The following is a 12,458-nucleotide window of genomic DNA, read 5'->3' as shown; positions in this document are numbered from 1 at the left end:
TGAGAAAAATAATTTAAGAAAAGAATTAGCCTAAGTGGGTTCGTTTTATCATCTATTGCCCTTTTTACCAAAATAAGTGTACTTAACCCGGTATTAGATGCAAATTCTATGAGTCGAGTGAAGTCAAAGCCCTAGAAAAGTTGTGAAAGAATATAGAGTTCTCGTACGAACTCTTTTAGGCTCAAAAATACCTCACAAGAATTTCGGGTTATATTTTGTACTTTCGCGTTCTCGCCAAACTTTCAACCATCCCGTTTTTATTGCCTTTTTAAATTTCATTATAGAGGTAACCTGTGGGTTAGGACTCAATGCTTTTGTTTAGTACGAACCTAGGCTTTGCATAAATTCTATAACTTCAGAATCAAGACTAAAATTTCTTAATTAAACCGATCCTTTGTGTTCCGACGTTTTTATCTCTAACGAAAAATAACGGAACTTTTAATTAATTTCCGAGGGAGGTAGTGTGTCGGAAAATTTTAAGAATCAATAAACTAGTTTAATTATTTTGTTGTTTATTTGATTTTTATTTTTGTTTTTGTTAGTGCAAAACAAACGGTGAGTGCGGGGTTGCACGACCCTCCGCGTGATTAAAAAGACGTTTATTCCAAAGACGTCGCAAAAGAAAGGAAAACAAAAACAAAAAGCGAGATAGAATTTAAAGGGAAAAAGGACCCTGGAGGTCAAGTCCTACGCGTGGCGTACCCAGGGGGCGCCCCGCGTAAGAGATGCATATTAAGTGTGTGGAAGCCAGAGACACGGATACGCGGGGTGCACTCAGAGAGACGCTCCGTGTAAACCGAAAATTAAGCTGTTGATTAAATGGGAAGGTGGGCATGCGGGGCGTAAACGGGGGGCGCTCCGCGTGAGCATTATTAAAGCATGCATAAACAGAAATAACAAACACGGAAAGAAGAAATAAACGAAACCAAACACAAAGCATAAGAAGGGGAAATAGACATATATAGTAAAATCAAAGAACGTACAATACGAAAAGAGAAAAGGCAAACGAAACAAAAAAGGAAAAACACACATAAATGACAAAAACATAAAAAAACTAAAAACTAAGAGAAACTAAGGTGGAGGCGGATGAGGATTGCCGTGAATGTTGAAGTGGGTGAAGAAGGTGTGGGTAAAGGCATCGAAGCAAGCCCGGTCTGCTTGCCTTTGGGCCTCGGAAGCGTCGAAGCGGGCGTCAAGGGCGTCGAAGCATGAGTCAAAGTGGGCCCGATCACGTCGTTGGTTCTCCTCCAAAAGATCCAACCGGGCATAAATGGAGTTGAAGTCGTGGTTGGGGGGTGGGCTAAAGTTGAGACCGAGGTCGGAGTCCCAACCTTCCTCCGCTTGTTGCTCGCCCGCCCCCGAACTCTCACCCGGGCCGGAGGCACGACATTTGAGGGATTTGAAGGTGTTTTTCTCCAAGGGGTGGGGTTCTAGATGGCGAAGGCAGTCAAGGGCGGAGGTGGTAAAAACAGTGACTAGATGCCCGAGCCCAAGTTTGGCACGCCTCCGTGTTGGCATTTGGTGGAGCATAGTAGCAACAAGGAAGGAGAGGTCGAATGTGAGGCCGTTCATGGAACAATACAAAGCCAGAAGCTCAAGCTTGTTGACCTTGTTGGACTCAGACTTCCCCGTAAAATAATAGCTGATGAAGTGGTGGAGGAGGTAAAGGATGGGGTCGCGGATGCTACCCGGGTGGAGGTTGGAGACATCATAGGTATCCAAGCCGGTGATGGTGGCCCAGAATTCATGGGCAGCGTCATCGGAGGGCCAATGGGTGGTGCCGGGTTCCGTTTGCTTAGTGAAATGAGTGCGGATCCAGGCCGTGTTAATGGAGTAGGGATGGTTGTGAAGGCGGAAGTTGAAGAGGGCGGCATCGGGGACACCATTAGAAACAATGGTAGTGTAGAATTCCTGAACCAATGACGGGTACACGAGAGGGCGCGCACGAAAATGGTCGTGCCAACCAAGGGCGCGTAGACGATCTTCGAAAGCACTACCGAGATCGTAGTGGTCGAGAATACTGCGATCGATATATGGGAGGGCCATGACGGTGGAAGTGGAGACGGTGTGGTACTGGACCACCTCCGCTCCAGTGTGGAGGTGAAATGGGGCGTTGTATTGGTGGGTGAGTGGTGGTGTTTCTTCTCTTTCGGGCGGTGGTGGTGATTGGTGTTGTTGGGAACAAGAAGAGCGGGCACGAGTGGACCGCGGGGGGGGCGGATATCGGCTGCACGCTTGCTTCGATTCATGATTTGGGAGGAGTGAGGAAGATTGTAGGAGGAATATGGGGAGTTAGAGTGAGTGTAAGGGAGGGAGTGAGGAAAAGGGGAGGAGTATAAATAGGGGAGGAGTGGGAATCTAAGTGAAATGCGGATTCCCAGAGGGATACGCGGGGCGTGAAGTGGCCACGCCACGCGTATCCCACCTCCTGATCTATTCGATGCAAAAATGTCACGGCACGCGGGACGTGCAGGGGAGCACGCCACGCGTATCGCACCTCCTGGCCAAAAATGAGTGGAGGAAGGGGGTAGGACGCGGGGCGTGAAGGGGCCACGCCTCGCGTATCCGACGGAATATTAAACCATTTGTTGTTTTTAAAGAGAATTGAAAGGTTTTAGTGGCTAATTAATTTTTTTATGTTTTTAATGGGCAATTAAGAGGGTGGTTAAAGGCAAAATTAATGTAGAGGGAAGTTAAAGAAATTTGAATTTGAAAAGAAGTGATGTGATTGGAGGTGAGAGGAGGTGAAGTGTGGAAGTGGGAAAAAAATGTTTGGGGAAGAGAAAAAGCTGTTATGGGGAGTTACAATCTGCAACTCCCCGAGGACACGCGGGGCGTATAAGGGGGCACGCCCCGTGTGGCCGTTATTTTCGGCCTTGACTTGGTGTGACCAAGGACGCGGGGCATGGGAAGCATGGCACCCCGCGTAGCCGTGCGGTTGAGCACTAAAACAAGAGCAGAGACTCGGCTACGCGGGGCGTAATGGTGTGTACGCTCCACGTAAGCACTAAAACAAGGGCAGAGACTCGGCTACGCGGGGCGTAATTGTTGGTCCCTTATAACGTAACAAGTTAGTTCCAAGGGGGGATAGGAACTATTTAAAATTTTGTACGTTGAGGCTGACTTCTTTTTCTTTGAAAAAGGTTTACACAGCGCGCTGAGTGAACTTAAGACACTAGCTTAGTCAACTGGTGACTAAATCAGCTTCTTTCCTTGAGTCAGGAGATAGCACTTGAGTCTATTCCTGAACTCAGATACTCAATGCACACAACTCAGCGTGACCTCTTAACTTAGTCGGTTTTTAAGCAAGCAATATATATATCAAAGGAGTTTAAGGTTAGAAAGATGTTACTCAGCAGATTTATCCAGGTTCGGCCTCTATGCCTATGTCCTGTCCCCGGAACACGTTCCGAGCTTTCGAATTCTCTACTGAGCTCTTTAAAGGTAGAGCACCAAACCTTTTACAACTAGAAGCTGAGTATAACAAGAGTACCTTCCTCTATACCTCTACTCACTCCTATTCTACCGCTGAGTACTATAACCGAGTACTCAGCCTCTCCTTTCTATTTTTAGAATTGATAATAAGATTGTCCTAAACAACAATTGCTAAGACACTTTAGATGATTGGAAATCACTCTAGATTTTTACACAATAATCTGGAAATTGGTGTAAGTATTTGCTTTGCTTTTTCTCACAGAACTTCAAGTGTAAATTTGGTCAGCATAATGGCTAGTTGAAGATCTGCATCGAATGAAGCAACTGAAAGGCCTATTTATAGTGACACTTGAGGCATTCAGTGATTTCGAATTTCGAAATAACCGTTGGAGGGAAACGGCTTGATGTCGTTGTCGCTCAGTGCCGTTGGCCAATCAGATTCTTGCATCTTTTGTCTTCGGTCAGTGATGAGCAGCTTTTGGTCAGTCCAGCAGAATGTCTCTCCTTTTATGGCAAAGTCAACTAGACAGCTTTTCTGTGTCTTCTGAACTTTACCCAAAGTGGAAATACTTTGTCTGGAAGTTGCTCTTGCTCAGCTGCTGTCTTGTACTCTTTGTCGTTCAACTCAGCAGCTTTGTTCCGAAGTAGTCAAGGAAGGTCTTCTCGATCCTTCTCATGCTGAGCTGCGTTTTATCAACAACGACAGCGTTTTGCTCACACGGGCCGAGTGGTCTTGATCTGTTTTGACTTGGGCCTTTGACTTTCTTTTGGGCCTTTAGCCTTTTAATATTTGTGTCTTATAAACAAGTAACTTAACATTGAACAAACACATTAGTATAATAAATCAAAGCATTTAAACTTAGTGTGTTTAGAATATTTTTTAATCATATACTTAAATAATTTTGTCAAATCAAAATCATGTGGAAAGGTGTTTCAACAAACTCCCCCATTTTGATGTTGGCAAAACTATTCAGTGAAGAACTCAGTGTTGAGCTCCCCCATGATAGTTGACCTTTAATAACTTAATAAACTCCCCCGTAAGGGTTGAGCTACTGACTCAATTTTACTCTAAACATTTTAAGGTTTAATTGAGTAAGTCTTGGGTCAGTTTTTCAGATAAAGGTCAGCTCATGGAACATATTCTATTAACTCAGTTTTAAGCGAAAGATTTAACTATCAGAGAGCGCTGAGTATATTGTTGTTCAATGAGTCTTATAAGACAATGTTTTATAGCATGCAAGACAGTGTTAACAGCATACAATCAACAAACATTATAAATGATAAACATAGTTGATGTATTTGAAGATGCAGAACATAAAACATAATAGCTCAGCATCACATAAGATTTTAATCAAGTTGATTAATTAATGCAGGCATTGTATTATGTTTAAAGTAGTCAACATTGTTGGAAATTAGGCTAAGGTATAGCAGCGGAAATATAAAAATTTTAACCTATTTCCATTTAACCACAAGATCCGTTAACCGTTATTTCATATAAAGAAGGATAAGAAAAAATACCTTTTAGAAGTTCTATCTACCGTTGCAAACGAAGTGCCCACAACTTCAAAAGAGATAGAAACTGTCTACCAATCTGCCCCTATCCGAAACAGACCTTCCAGACCTCCGAACGACAATCCCTTCGGTGGAAACGTGGAAGAATATGTCTAGAAGCTCCTGTCCAAAAATCGCGACGATCCGACGGTTCAATCTCCGGGAATCCGCGAAATCGTGAACTGACCTGATGTACGAATAGTAAAACGAATTTCTCCCTTTTGTTTGTTTTTCTTCTTCGAGTTCCCAAACACGAAATAAAACACGGGAAGATTAATTTAGTATCAACCGTTGAATAGCAACCAAAGTAGATTGCATCTAACTAATCAACACAAGATCAAGGATAAAAGAAATAGATGAAATCAATTGATCGGAAGGAAGCCGTAGAAAATCTCGTCCTCGAACTGGGGGTGTCGAAATTTTCTCTCTCTTGCACTATAGGGGATTTCGAAAATCTCTCTAGGGTTTGCACTAGTGGTTTTCGAAAATCCTAGGGGGTATTTATAATCTCTTGTATCTAATCCCTAGTTAGATAGAATTAGGTTACTGAATAGGAATTCAATTCGGAATAGAATTCCTAATTATTATCTCATTATATATCTACTATATTAAGGATAATAATAATAACCTTATTGGATAATAATAGGAGTATTTTAATCTAATTAAAACTCCTAACTTATTTATCTCTTAATTAATTTAATTTATAATCCTAATCTAATTAGGAATAACAAAATCAAATTAATTATTCATGTATTCTATTACATGAATTTCGACCCCCCTTGGTCCATGGGCCTTATTGGGCTCATTTGGGCTTCCATCAATTAATTAACATTTATCTCTCTTTTAGGTTCCAAGTTTTATGTGTGACCCATTAGGTTCTTATTGCTTCTAGCCGTATGCAACGTTATTAAATTAATTTTCAAAGAATTATATTTAATCTTTGCATAACGGAATGATGTACAGAGTATGTGATTAGCAAGTCCGTAATCATTCCCCCAGAGCTATAAGAAGACAGGTTGATTCTGTCGTTAACCTTTCCGTATTAGTTACAGTATAATTCGATCCTTTATCAACTACATCCTTGAACTGAATCTTATGACTATGGGTGATGTCAAGTCACATATAGCGAGACGTTCATTTTACTTGTACAGGCAAAGTCAACTCAAAAAGATAGGTTAAGTGAAATCTGTATTTCTTACTCTTAAGCTATCACCTTGCAAGGATTTAGAGTCGAGTCTTCCACAAGCGATCCATGGATGTATCTCCCATTTATCGGGAGTGATAAATGCTCAATCCAATATATAACGACTCCGCAATTACTTCCTGTGATACCCAACATCTACTGTTCACACCCCAGAGTCATCTCTGTTTGGATCGTGCTACACCAGAGTCAAAGCATCACATTCCGTAATCCAGAATACCAATTAATATTCCTTTGAGTTTGAGGATTAGTTATACCTATTAATACCAATGAGATGAACAGGTGACAAGGATGAATCTACCCATCCTGTTATCTCAAATCGGATCCCCAATCCTAATGAACAACGTTTCATCGGATCTATGTAACTGTCCAGATATCTGTATATATGAAGCTTGTGAGATCAGCTTTCTGTCGGACAGAAGACATTGTTACATACAAGTCTCAACAGTGATATGTCAATCCCAAACATATCACTTGACTTGGGGTGGTTTTAAGTTTATCAGTTTACTATAAAGTTTTGTCTCACTTCATGCTTGTATGAACACTTTATAATCACTTTAAATAAACTTACGGATTTCCTTTTATTAGACTTTATTTAGTGCTTAAAAGGGATTGCCTTTATATAGTTATAAAACATATATCTCATTAAACAAATGATATAAAAAAACAATTCATTTACATTAAGTTTGTATCCTAGAACAATTGTCTATAGGACACTAAACCCCAACACACTCCCACTTGGACTAAAGCCAATTGTTTCCAACTCCCTTCTTGGCTTATCGGGGTGTTGATACTTTCGACTGGCTTTTGATAGTGCAGTGCTGACAAGTGACGGAATGCTATGATGGATTCTGTAGGGAGCGCGTCAGTCGTTGGTTTAATCCTTCCATCGAAACAGTAGTTCTCCGGGTCGATTAAACCTGGAGGGATCCTGCCAACATCCATTCCGTTAATATTTATCAGCTTTGTCTTTATCGCCATCCATACCTCACGATGCTTGATAGGGTCAATGATAGGATTTTCTGAGAAGCTTCCCACTATGCGAAAGCGTGTTGCAAGATTGACGTGTATAGCATTCTGGTTATCAACTGTCAGATGGTCCCATATTTCAAAGATTACTAACCCATATGGGAAGTCAAAGCCGGTGTTCATGAGTATTTCCCATTCTTCGAGGCTTGCGAAGTCAGTCATCCAGTGACAGAGATAAGATGCTGGCAAGACCTGTCCTTTCCAAGTGTTTATGCATTTCAGCAGATAGCTTTTGTCTAGCACCATCCCTAGTCTCCCAATTCTGGTAAGAGATCTCAGGATAACATACGCCTCTACGGGAAATGTCATGACATTCTCCGCCGCCACATAGAAGCAATTCAAATGTGGGAACTCTGGGTGCCAATCAGGATGCCTCAAAGGGGATTCATGAATCCCGTATTTCTGAAACAACACGAGTTGCATAGCTCGCGCAGCGCGCTCAGCCCCTTGTCGAAGGCCTTTCCTGACTATGCCCAACATCACATCATTCGGCAGCTGACTCACAATCTCCCCCGCAAAGACTTCGTTCATGATTCTGGGCTTTCTAGAAACAAATCATTTGCTACTTTCATGGTTCGTCTAGGGAAATTAAATGAAGTCGTGCAATGCTAATGTATGCATGGATGACAATTTTGGGGTGAGTAGCCCCTTTTCTCAAAATCCAAATCATATCACACATTTTTAGTAAACAATATATACATACAAACAAGATGCACATCGTGATGCAGACCTAAAGGGTGAACCTGCACAAAACGGCTAGCTTCTATAGGGTAGCTCTTGGTTCTAGCTCTAATTGAGTGGTTACCAAATCCTTAACCCTTCAGTGTTGACAGGGAAGTCCAATTTGGTTTGAGTGCGTTTCTGGACCCGTTCCCGGTTTCCCGAGTGGTATCCGTACTTTGCCTCACCTAGATCCTAAAAGGGTAAATCATAACATGACCTTTGAGTGTCAGTGTGATAGTGTGGCTTATACAGTATGCAGTATTCAAGAATAAAGGTTAGATATAGCAGTTCATCCAAAGCACAAACAAATAACACATGGAAAAAAAATTATTAAACACGTAATATCAATCATTCAGCTAGGAATTCCCCAGCAGAGTCGCCAGCTGTCGCACCCTGGCTTCCGGTTTTTTACGCAGGTCGGGGTGCGTGGCCGGCTCGATCCGCCTTTCTCGTGTTTTAAGGTTTCGAGTCGCCACCAATCATCACTTGAAAATACATGTATGCGGGCGTGATTGGTCACCCTATCTGTTTGGATTGACTCTGTATGGTTTGGTTTTTTGGTAAGGACGATCTTCGGAGAGATTCAAGGTTCGTTTTTCCGGTTACGTGTAGGGAAGAGATGTGATCTCACCCTACCCCGCCCGACGTATCGGTACTATTGTGATATTACGTGTTTGCTATTTGCTTTGCTTCGTCGATATAAACTAGGTACTTGCGCGCATTTTGGGATTATCGGGTTTAGTACAGACTTCTAATGACGTTTTCACATCGATTAGAATTAATTTGGTTTACGAGTTCGAATGACGTTTTCACATCAATTTGAGTTAATTTAATATTCAAATGACGTTTTCACATCAATTTGAATTAATCTAATTTATAAATTCAAATGACGTTTTCACATCAGTTTGAATTAATTCAGAAATGAGTTCGAATGACGTTTTCACATCAACCCGTATTCATTTCATTTGCGAGCTCGCACGACGTTTTCATATTGATTAGAACTTACTTGGTCGTGTATTCGAATAACGCTTTCACATTAGTTCGAATTAATTTAATTATTGATTTGAACGACATTTTCACATCGGTCTTAATTAATCTGAATAACCACGTTGACTCGAGATGACATCTCAAAGTTCGTCGCGTTATTTCTCCAAACACAATATATGCCTCATATATATATTCGGACGCCAATGCTGGGTTTCCGATGAGGAATATCCTCACACGTATCATCGAATTTATTCCACGTTCTTTCCTTTTATTGATTTAAGCCAATTTTAAAAGGATCGTGCATTTACGCTTTTTAGCCTCTCTTTTTTTCGAGCTAACTTTATCATTATTTTTATCAAGGTCGTGTGTATCGTATACCCACGAGGCATTCACACTTCCTTTTGTTATCATTTTCTTTTTACGAATTGGACGAATTAAAACAAAAGGAGATCCAATTAATTTGCAACGAAATGAAATGAATGAATAGGTGATTTTCGTTAGACTAAATTGGTCCCAAAAAATTACTTATTCAATAACGAAGATAAAACAAACTAAAGAGACAATTTTTCTTAAAACTTCTAACAAATTAAACCCGGCCCAAGTCGATCCATGTTTTAATTTTAGGAGGGGAATTTTGATCATATACATTTTAGCCGAACTTATTTGTGACGCCGTTTAGCGGGTGATGTTCGAGTTATATGATTAACTAGCTCGGGTCGACGACACACGAAACCATGTAATTAGACTTAAGCTAACACAATTAAATTGAAATAGCCCCTAATGGGCTTCCTATTTCTCTCTAATTAAAAGCCCAAAATTATAATCCTATTTCTAAACCCAACCCTCACTTATCCTATTGATTTTCCATATCCCTCATATTATCATGTTAAATCCCATACTCATCTCCCCTCTTCACTTTCACGATTCTTCTCCTCTCCATCCCATTCTTCTATTCCGATCACCCATCTCCGCCGTTCCTATGGTTTCCGACCGCCTCTCTCACCGTTTATGCTCCCTCGGTTCTTCTATGGGTGCTTTTTTCGGTCATCCCTGTATTTTCCACACCCGATTCGGACCCTTGGGTCTTCTTCGAGCGATCGGAGGATGGCGACCATTTTTACCTCCGGTGATGAAATTAGACCCCTGAGGAGGTGGTCCCGATTAAAGGGAGCCTACATGCAAAGCTAAATTACAAGGTTTGTGTCTTTCCCCTCTCTATCTCTCCCTTCTCCGACCTCGGTTTCTCTTCGGGTCCTTTTGCGAGTTCTAAGAACTCTTAGAGGCGTATGAAATATTCAGGGTTTTCAAATTGAGATAAATGCTTGCTGAGTTTGTTTGGGTTTGAGATGGCTATGGGTTTGTTCACTGTGTTGGTTTGATTTTGGCTTTGAGATGTCTATGGATTTGTTCACTATGTTGGTTCGATTTCGTGATGATCTATCCCCTGTTTCTAACCTCCATTATTACTTAAATGAGTTTGATTTCTTTGTGTGAGAGGGCCTTTTAGGGCTCTCAAACTGGTTCTAAGAATGCAACCAGAGCCATTATAGGCTCTGGAGGGTATTCCGGACCTCCGGACCGAATCGCCCCGGAATGAAACCTAAGTCTCTGTTCTTGTTTTAATGATATTGCGTGATGAAAACAACAAAAATGATGAAGGAACAATGGTCTAGAGATAATTCATATAGATATACACATGAATGGATAAATTGGAAACGTGTTAACCTTGCTCTTTTGATTGACTGTTTGTTGTTACAACATTGAAGATGAGCTTGTTCTTTTGCTTTCCACCCCTGTTTCAGTGAAGCTCTTCTCCTATTACCAGTGAGACGAATTTTTTCAACCCCTTTTTTTACACTGAGATTACAAAAATTTCCCCCTTTTACAGTGTTCTTTTTTTCGCGCCCCCCCTGTTTACAGTAACAGAAACTTCGTATTTATAGTAAGAAAATTCACTGTGAATCATTGCTCATCATTTTTCACTATTGCCTACTGTACCCCTGAGGGTTATCTTGTCAATTCGTTTGCCCCATTTCTCTGTATTTTTTGACATTTTGGATGCCTGCTGAATGAGATCACCTTGTTGAATTATTGATTTTTTTGGTAAAATACTGTTTGGTCCCTGTAGTTGTGATTCTTGCAGACGGACGCTGTATTTGATCCGAGTCGGTAAGCTTGTTGTGAGTCGACGGCATTAGTTCCGAATTGAATCGTCTATTTGAACTCCGGGTCCCTGTTTGACTATTGCCGCTCCGGTTTAATTTTGTTTGATTTACCGCGGTTTAATTTGGTAGCCCCGGGTTAAATCTGACGATTCTCGACTGTACCGTGTGAATTTAGTTGCCTCGGATGAATTTTGGTTACCTCGGATATTCGGTTGCCTCGGATGAATTTTGGTTGCCTCGGATATTCGGTTGCCTCGGATGAATTTTGGTCGCCTCGGATTAATTTTGGTTGCCTCGGATTAATTTTGGTTGCCTCGGGGGACGACATTCTAAAAGCGAATAGGCGCTCCTGGATCGAATGTGGGCTTTGACCCTGCCTTTCGGGGGCGCCAGGTTGCCTCGGTATTCAAAGTGGGGTACAGAATCCCCCGACATTATAAGGCGGGCCTCCGGGTCCGCTACATTTATCCCGCTTTATTTATTTATTATTTTTTTTGCTTCCTGCGAACGATGCAATTAGAAATCAAACATTTGTACCAAAATTCGATTGTACTTGTATATTATTACTTTTATTAATAAAAGCTCAATTGTTTTTTTTTTGTATACTATTACCTCCATTTTTATTTAATGCAATTAGCCTAATCAGCACGTGACGAGTTGAATACCTAATAAATACGACTCGAGTTACAATAACTTGTGACCGTGAAATTTTACAACAAAATAATTTGAACTCGACTAATCTAAAAAGAAAAATATAACAATTACCGACTTATTTAATAAAGACACAATCTGGACTATGATGACGACTAACGTTTTAAGGAAAAGTTCAATTGTCGTTAATTTATTGACTTTTCAATCTTCGGATCCGTTTGTCATAATTTGCTATTTAGAAATCAATTATATTCTAAATGTTTAATTATAATATAAATCGTAATCAAAGTCAAAATTAACTCTAACTTTGATATACGATGTCACATTATAATTCGCAATTCAGACTATAGCCGTCTCTAAATATGTTTTACGACAAATAAATACGCATTGAAATGTTAATTTGATTGATTGACATTTGAACTTTAATTAATAAATTATAACTCGAATTCAAGCAAATTCAATGAATATATCTCGAATAAAATTCATAATAGGTCAACATTATACCTTAATTCTATTAAGTCGCATTTTAAATATAATTCGATATTTTTACCAATTTATATCGAAAATACGACAAATTAGTTTTAACAGTGCAATTTTCCCACAATAAATTATTTTTGAGATAATACCATATATTCCGGATAATTCATGAATTGTTCGAATTCTGAGCGAAATTTATCATAAACCAAAAAAATTGACCCGGACGAAAATGGGTATCT

The 12,458-nt window shown here is 40.4% G+C and overlaps 1 long non-coding RNA gene across 1 annotated transcript; it reads left to right on the top strand.

Annotated features, from left to right (window-relative positions):
• Positions 1–9,804: 9,804 nt before the first annotated feature.
• Positions 9,805–11,694, top strand: LOC136208241 (uncharacterized). The gene is made up of 2 exons (XR_010677018.1): positions 9,805–10,122; positions 11,055–11,694. It is a non-coding gene; the product is annotated as an uncharacterized lncRNA (long non-coding RNA).
• Positions 11,695–12,458: the final 764 nt, after the last annotated feature.

The sequence above is a fragment of the Euphorbia lathyris genome, chromosome 10 (genome assembly GCF_963576675.1).
Source record: "Euphorbia lathyris chromosome 10, ddEupLath1.1, whole genome shotgun sequence".
NCBI classification, from domain to species: domain Eukaryota; kingdom Viridiplantae; phylum Streptophyta; class Magnoliopsida; order Malpighiales; family Euphorbiaceae; genus Euphorbia; species Euphorbia lathyris.
This window is presented reverse-complemented; position numbering and strand designations above follow the sequence as displayed.